We start from the raw sequence: 8,787 nt of genomic DNA on the forward strand, positions 1-8,787 counted from the left end.
ATACAGTGTACAGTTGTATAAAAATATTTGGTTTCTTTATATCCTTATGCTATATGTTTTTTTTTCCATTTAAAACGTTTTTAATTTAAAAAAATGTTTTAAATACTGTAATTCCAGCAGTTTGGGAGGCCGAGGTAGGTGGACCACGAGGTCAGGAGATGGAGAGCATCCTGGCTAACACGGTGAAACCCCATCCCTATTAAAAGTACAAAAAATTAGCCAGGCGTGGTGGCGGGCGCCCGTAGTCCCAGCTACTTGGGAGGCTGAGGCAGGAGAATGGCATGAACCCAGGAGGTGGAGCTTGCAGCGAGCCAAGATCAGACTACTGCACTCCAGCCTGGGCAACGGTGCGAGACGCTGTCTCAAAAAAAAAAAAAAAAAAAAAAAAAAAAGAAGACACAAAAAAAAACATCAGCCTAAGCCTACACAGGTTCAAGATCATCAATATCTTCATCTTTCACCACCATATCTGGTCCCACTGGAAGTTTTCAGGGGCAACAACACACAGGGAGCTGTCACCTCCTATAATAACAATGCCTTCTTCTGGAATGCCTCCTGAAAGACCTGCCCAAGGCTGCTTAACAGTTAACTTTTTTATAATATAAGTATAGGAAATATACTCTAAAATAATGATAAAAAGTATAGTATAGCAAATACATAAGCCAGTGACAGCTGTTTATTATTATTATCAAGTATTATATATACTGTGGATAATTGTGTGTGCTAGACTTTTATACTAGATTGTCAATGCAGTAGGTTTGTTTACACCAGCATGACTACAAACATGTGCAATGTGTTGTGCTACATTACAATTACTACAATGTCACTAGGTAATAGAAATTTTTCAGCTTCATTATAATCGTACAGGATAACCATTGTATATAAGGTCAGACATTGACCAAAATATTGTTATGAGGTACATGGCTGAAGTTGTTGTATGTATAAATAAAAATGAGCTTTGCCTAAATTTAATTCCACATTTAAGCATTCACTTCTTTAAAAAGGACTCTCAGGGCACTGTAGCTCATACCTGTAATCCCAGAACTTTGGGAGGTCAAGCAGAAGGATTGAGTCCAGGGGTTCAAGACCAGCCTGGACAACATAGCAGGACTCCATCTCAAAAATAAATAACTAAATAAAATAAAAGGAGTAAAATTCCCCTGTCAAGTAAGTATACCTCACACCCTTATTTCTATGGCATTCTTCAGTAAGAAAAACATTCATATGAGAAACATTCCATATTATAGATTATAAGACACTGCATACCATGAAAAGGTTCAAACATAAAATAGTCCATGAAAACAAAAGTGAATGAAGATACAAATGTCCATGCTTTCCAGACCTTAAAATAAACATACTAATTTATTTTTGGCTTACAGTCTTATATAAGTTTATCACATTTGTTTAATATAATGATCACCACAATCAAGATATAAAACTATTCCATCACTCCAAAGAAATTCTCTTATGCTGCTCATTCATGGTCACACCCTCCCCACAACTCTAACCCCTGGCACTGCTGATCAGTTCTTCATTGCTGTGATTTTATCATTTTGAGAATGTTATATAAACAGAATCACATAATAGATAACCTTTTGAGATTAGCTTTTATTTCAGTCAGCATAACAGCCTTGAGATGCACTCAAGTTGTTGTATGTATCAATAGTGTTTTCCTTTTTATTGCTCAGTAAGATTTCATGATAGGTTTATGCCAGTTTGTTCATTCATCAATTGGAGGACATCTGATTATTTCATTTTGGGCTATTGCAAATAAAGCTGATATGAACATTTATGTACATGGCTTTGTGTGTAAGTTTTGATCTCTCTAGAATTAATATCCAGTAGTTGTATTACTGGGTTGTACATTAAGTGTATGTTTAACTTTATAAGAAACTGCCAAACTGTTTTCTAGTGTGATGGTATCATTTTACATTAGCATCAGCAATGTATGAGAGATCTAGTTACTCTGCATTTTGTCAGCACTTGATATCATCAGTACTTTTTATTTTAACCATTCTAACAGGTGTGTGGTGATAGCTCATTGAGGTGTTAATTTGCATTTTTCTAATGGTCAATTATGTTGATATATAATAATGCTTTACACTTACATCATGTTTTGCATTTTTGCAAATAATGTTTTAAACATCTCAATTAATCTTCACAGGTACAGTGTGGCTATTTTATTTCGTTTCATTTTGAGACAGAGTCTCACTCTGTCACCCAGACTGGAGTGCAGTGGCTCGGTTTCGACTCACTGCAACCTCCACCTCCCAGGTTCAAGCAATTCTTGTGCCTCAGCCTCCTGAGTAGCTGGGATTGCAGGTGCCTGCCACAATGCCGGGCAAATTTTTGTGTTTTTAGTAGAGATGGGGTTTCACCATGTTGGTCAGGCTGGCCTTGAACTCCTGATCTCTAGTGATCTACCTGCCTCGGCCTCCCAAAGTGCTGGGATTACAGGTGTGAGCCACTGCACCCGGCCCAGGGTGGTTTATTTCAATGGATAAAAAGCTGATATATAAATCTGGAAGACAGCAAAATGTTGTTAGTCCAAAGCAGAATCAAAAGAGTTTAAAACTCAAAAAGAAATGAAGCACTTTAGTCAAAATTCCCCATTTTACAGAGAACTAACTTCCAGAGGGATTAAATGGTTTCTCGCACAGCTGGAATCACACTCAAAAACCACACTTCCGATGCTTGAATTTCTTCCATAATGTCCTATCAAGGAATTGATAATTTATGCTTGAATCTTTCAAGTGACTGGGAAGCCACTCATTCTTTTGCTCTATTCTTTTTGGATGTGTTTCCTGATATTGAACTGAAATGACATATAAGCAAGTGACTGTCTGCAAGTATTTTGACATCGAGTTGAAATGACTTGCTATAGCTCCTGCCAATGGGTCTAGTTCCATCCTCCGAGACCTTCCAGTGGAAGCATGATCACTTTTTAACATGGCAGGACATCAGATGCCTGAAGACAGTCATCATGATCTCATATATATATATATTCCAGGCTGAGCATTTCCATTTTCATTCAACCGTTCTTAAGGTGAGCTTCTTCATCATTCTGCTTGCTTTTATGTAAACCAGTCCTAGATATCTTATGGTGCAAAATACTGAAGAAAATATTCCTAGTAATATAGCCAGAGTATATACATTTTCCAATTATTCATATCTACTGCAAGAAATAATGTAATGTCCTTGCCTTTCACTTAGTACATCATGAGTATTTCTTTATATCATTAAAAACTATCTGTAAATGTATTTTTAAAATTTTAAGTTGAATCCTTTATTTTAAAATTGTGTTTATTTTTTGAATGTGTTACATGCACATGGCACAAAATTCAAAACATTCAAGAGGTTTTACAGTAAAAAATCATTTTTCCCAGACTTCTAGTTGACTATAACATGCTACTCTATAATGTGACATAGTATTTCAGACACCCGTTTTTTAGAGACATGTCTTTATGATTATGACACTATCATATGGCTATACTGTCTTTTTAATCATTCATGTTAAACTTTTTTGCCATTTTTTAAATAAACTTCCTTATATATATAACATTATGAATGTATTTTAGATTATTTTTTTAAAGGAGATTCTTAGAAGAAAATTGCTGCATTTAAATAGTATGGCTTAGTGCATAGTAACTTTCCACAAAATTACTATTTTATGTTTGCAACAGTAGTATATGTTTATGGTAAATATTATTTTTTCCAGCTTATTAAATGTCTAAAGGTGTTTCACACATGCCGGTGCCTGTCGATATCATACAATTAAATGTGGTTTTTATTTTTTACCAAATATAATGCCTTACAATTAATATTTGTTATATTTTATCTGTTTACGTTTGTTTTATTCACCAGATTTTAAACTCCTGCAGTCCAACATACCTTATTCATATTCTAAAGCCTAACATAGACATCCACCCAGGTAGATATTCCATAAATTTTTGACATCTAAATGAGTGAATAAACTTAAAAATCCTACTAGTTTGTTGGACTCTGCTTATATTGTTATAGACTCTCAAAATTTTATTGTTTCTAATTATGCCTATATAGAATTTAGCCCAGAATCAACATCAAGCTGTTCCACAGTTTGGGAAAAATACTATCCTTCCTGATTTTGTGAATCAGGTAAAAATTTGATAAATATGGATTCTATGTTTTCATTTAAGTCAATGAAACACAGATGACCCAGGACTGTAATGCTATACTAAAAACCTCTGGAGAGGCTGACTGTCATCTAGGAGTCAGTACCCTTTGGATGCTAAGTCCTTCTCTGACAGTTCTACATCTAGCCTCCCCAGCCCCTCCAACTTACTATGATAAAAAAAAAAAAAAAAAAAAAAAAAAAAAAAAAAAAGTAACTAATACCTCATTGGCCCACATAAATATTACTTACTGAATTTTATTGGCTGACTAGTCTAGTAACTCTATCAGGAATCAGGAAGAAAATTAAATTAGACTAAAATAAAATGTTATAGATAAACCCGTGCTGTATTTGATTGATTACTGCTTTCTCTTACAGATGCTCCCAAAGCATCCTTTAATTATTCCTTTTAGATTGTTGTCTAGGATCAGCATGGTCCTGGCTGGTTATCAGGGGTGTTAGAGAATCTCAGTTGAATGAATAAAGTCTTAGTCAAATAAAGATGGATTATTTATTTGGGAGGGTTTCCATGTGATATGGGTTATCATTTTACATCACTGGCACTCCTGTAGATGTCCATAATCTTTTCTGTATTTCTGAGAGCTTGTGACTACTTAGATTACTGAAAAAATACTTTTTCCTATTAGTAGTTTGGATAGGGTCGAGTAAAGTATCTGCATACAGACACCTGTGACTCCTGCTACACATGAAGGGGATGGGAAGTGGGAAGCAGTTGTCAATTAAACAAAGACTCTCTCTGATCACATGAAATAATCTTTGGGGGATCTTTGGATATTAGCTTGGCTGCCACATGACTTCCCGGTTCTGGTAACCTCTAGTAACCCTATCAGGTCTATTTCAAACTCTGGCAATCTCTGTCAGAGCAGAGACTGTGGGGTCTGTCATTTGCTCATTCCATTCTGGTTCACATAGTCCAACCAAGAACTCCCTCAGACTTCCTCTACCCTCCAGCACCCATTTCATTATCTCCCATTCCCTCCAAGCCAGGAAAACCTAATTGTAATGGTTAGTTTTACGTGTCAACTTGACTGTGTTAAGGGATATCCAGATAGATGATAAAACAATACTTCTGTGTGCCTCTGTGAAGAAATTAGCATTTGAATCAAGACTGACTAAAAATCTGCTCTACCAATGTTGGTGGGCATCATCCAATTCACTGGAGGCCTGCCCAAATAGAACAAAAAGGGCAGAGAAAAGGTGAATTTGCTTTCTTCTTGAGTTGGGACCTCCATCTTCTCCTACCCTTGGACATCAGAGCTCCTGGTTCTGCAGTCGTCAGACTCTAGGACTTATACTAGCATCCCTACCCCACATTCTCAGGCCTTACATTGGGTGTTAAGTTATTGGTTCTCCTGGTTCTCAGCCCTTTGAACTTGAACTTAATTACACCACTGGCTTTCCTGGTTCTCCAGCTTGCAGATGGCAGATCTTAGGTTTCTGTGATTGAGACAATTCCCATAATAAATTATCTATCTATCTATCTATCTATCTATCTATCTATCTATCTATCTATCTATCTGAAAAAGATAAGCTGAGGTACAATAAAATTTTAAATAGTTTATTTGAGCAAACAGTGATTCACTAATTGGGCAACTCTAAACCAGAAGTGGTTTCGGAGCTCTGCTGAAGGAATGCAGTGGGGAGGATTTTATAGGAGGAACAAGAAAGCAAAGACAATATTTGATTGGTTACAGTTACATCATTTCCATCTTTGGTCATCCTCTTGGAAAGTCCCTAGCTACATAATTATAAAGCTGCTTCTGACTGATGGAGCTTAAGTTCTGTGTTATATTCATTTACCATAAATAGCTCAAGTTAAGTTTTAGATTATGTTTGCAAATCAAGCAAGGTTAACTTATGAGGCCTAACTGGGTTTGTCTGCACAGAGATTCTTCGGGCTTGGTCTCCATTTTTAATTTGCTTTAACAACATGTATCATTCTACTAGCTTTGCTTCTCTGGAGAACCCTAATACACAAGTCTCTTAGAGATATTGCTGTATTCTCTTTGAACTCTGTGTATTAACTTTATAGGGCTTCTGTAACAAATTACCACAAACTGATGGCTTAAAACAATAGAAATTTACTCTCTTAGTTCTGAGGCCAGAAGTCCAAAATCAATGCATTAGCAGGGCTGTACTTCTGCGGGAGGATCAAAAATCTGTTCTTGGCCTTCTCCAGCTTTAGTGGCTGTCAGCGTTCCTTGATTTATGATCACATTACTCCATTCTCTGCCTCCACGGTCACAACTACCCCCTCCTCTTCTCCACGTCTTCTCTTCTGTCATATATGAATACATGTCATTGGCTTTACAGTCCACCAGATGATCCAGGATGATCTCCTCATCTCAAGGTTCTTAATTAGATCCGCAAAGACCTTTTTATCCAAATAAGGTACCATTCACAGATTCCAGGATTAGGAGGAAGGCTTACCTTTTGCAGGGGCCACCATTCTACCCCTACATCTTACCTAAGAATACAGGTTTTTCTTCTTTCAAGCTTTGCCTCTTGAAGCTCTGAAGAAATTTAAGACTTGTTCTTTTCTCATCACCTTAGCTTTGAAGACATGTCTCCGTTTTAAGCATGCCTTTGGCAAATTCAGTCTATTCTTTTGTTTCAGCTGATTTTTTTTTTTTTTAATTTCTTCTTCTTTTGGTTAAATGACACCAATGGGCAAAAAAGTTACTTAGTAAAATAAAATAAAATAAAAAAATTCAGGGATTGAGATTTCCACTTTTCAACCTGAAGGCAGATGTTTTCCCATGTTTAGTGTTCTATTACATTTTCCATAATTCCTCAAAGATGAGTACCACTGTTCTCAGATCTCATTTGTACTTTCTTTCTTTTTTTTTTTCTGAGACGAGTCTCGCTCTGTCGCCCAGGCTGGAGTGCAGTGGCCAGATCTCAGCTCACTGCAAGCTCCGCCTCCTGGGTTTAGGCCATTCTCCTGCCTCAGTCTCCCGAATAGCTGGGACTACAGGTGCCCGCCACCACGCCCGGCTAGTTTTTTGTATTTTTTTAGTAGAGACAGGGTTTCACCATGTTAGCCAGGATGGTCTCGATCTCCTGATCATTTGTACTTTTTACCCCAAATCCTGTAATGTAAAACACTCAGAGCAAATATTATAATCTAAATTCAAACTGTTAAGTACTGTCTTAGAAAATTTTTTCCCCTAATTAGGAACAGTATTGCTTTCTGTCAATATCTGTAATATGCTTTTGAGTAACATTAACAAGTTGCTATTTGTTGTGAGCCTGGCTCAGTGTTTTGAATGTATTACTTCTATTAATGAGAACAGTCCTATGGGAAAGGCATCGCTATGTCCATTTTACAGATGGGGAAAAGGATACCCAGAATAATGTAACTAGTAATGTTGTCAAAGACAAAATTTCAACAAATGTAAAGATCTAATTGGTTTTTATTAGTGATTCTAGAATTGGGCAGCATCTCATTCTATAAAATAGAATAGTGCTTCAGTAAGTTGAGCAGAGGAAGTGGACTTTATAGGGAGAAGGGGCTAAAGAAAGCAGAACTAAGGAATAAAAAGTGTATTGATCATTTCAAAATGTTACTTTCCTTATAGGGTTAAAAAAGAGGGGACTTCTTATCACACTGATTAAAATTGGCCTGTTTGGAGATTTGGTTGTTTTTTCCTGATTTCTTGGAAGGTCAGATAAACAACTTAGTTTTGGTTTGGTGACCCGGAGTTTTAGTATGAGTGACTCCATTTTGGTTTGGTCTGGAGGGGCCTAGCGCAGGAGCCCAATCCAAAACAATGGCCTCCCATACATTTTGTTAAACAGTGTTGAAACAGAATTAAACCTAGGTTTGCCTGGCCCCACAAACACATGTTCTTTCTATGATGTCAACCCACTTTTCTAGTTTCCTTTGTAGAGAATGAAGCAAATAGTAGTTAAGGAGTTCTTTCTCTGTCAGCTGTAACCTTACAGTAGAAGCTGCTACTGGGCGTTTCCATTTCTTGATCTTCTGGTTCTGAACAGAATTTTAAAAGGCCTGTTCTTTGTCCTTCCTTAGCATTTTTTGCAAGTCTCACCTCATTTGGGGGTTTCAGGTTTCTTGACACTATCCTTTAGGGCCCATGTTACCTTCTTATAATTATCCTTGGTATGTGGTTGCTTTCTCCCAAGGTTTCTGTCACTTCCAATTAGCCAAGCAATTCCTCCTTGTTGGTCAGAATTAGGTTCCCAGTTGCTCTGCTGGGACGTTAAATCATGAGAAAGGCAAGTCAAAAACTTGTCAGATGTTTTTGATTTTAGCCCAATAAAACTTTTAACGTGGTCCAACTATTTAAATTTTCTTTTTTGTTTGTTGCATTGCTATAGGTATTGACAAATAGTATACTGAGGGCATTGTGTTATCAACAATTCCTTTTTGGAGAATTGCAATGTAGCAATATATATTTGAAACCAGTTTTTGTTGTTTTTGGAAACGGTCTCACTTTGTTGCCCAAGCTGGAGTGCAGTGGCACGATCATGGCTCATTACAGCCTCAACTTCCCAGGCTCAAGCCATCTTCCTGTCTCAGCCTTCCAAGTAGCTGGTACCACAGGTGTGAGCCACTATGCCTAGTTAATTTTGTAATTTTTTTGTACTGGTGG

Source organism: Rhinopithecus bieti, unplaced genomic scaffold (assembly GCF_001698545.2).
Source record: "Rhinopithecus bieti isolate Rb0 unplaced genomic scaffold, ASM169854v2 scaffold_17861, whole genome shotgun sequence".
NCBI lineage: Eukaryota > Metazoa > Chordata > Mammalia > Primates > Cercopithecidae > Rhinopithecus > Rhinopithecus bieti.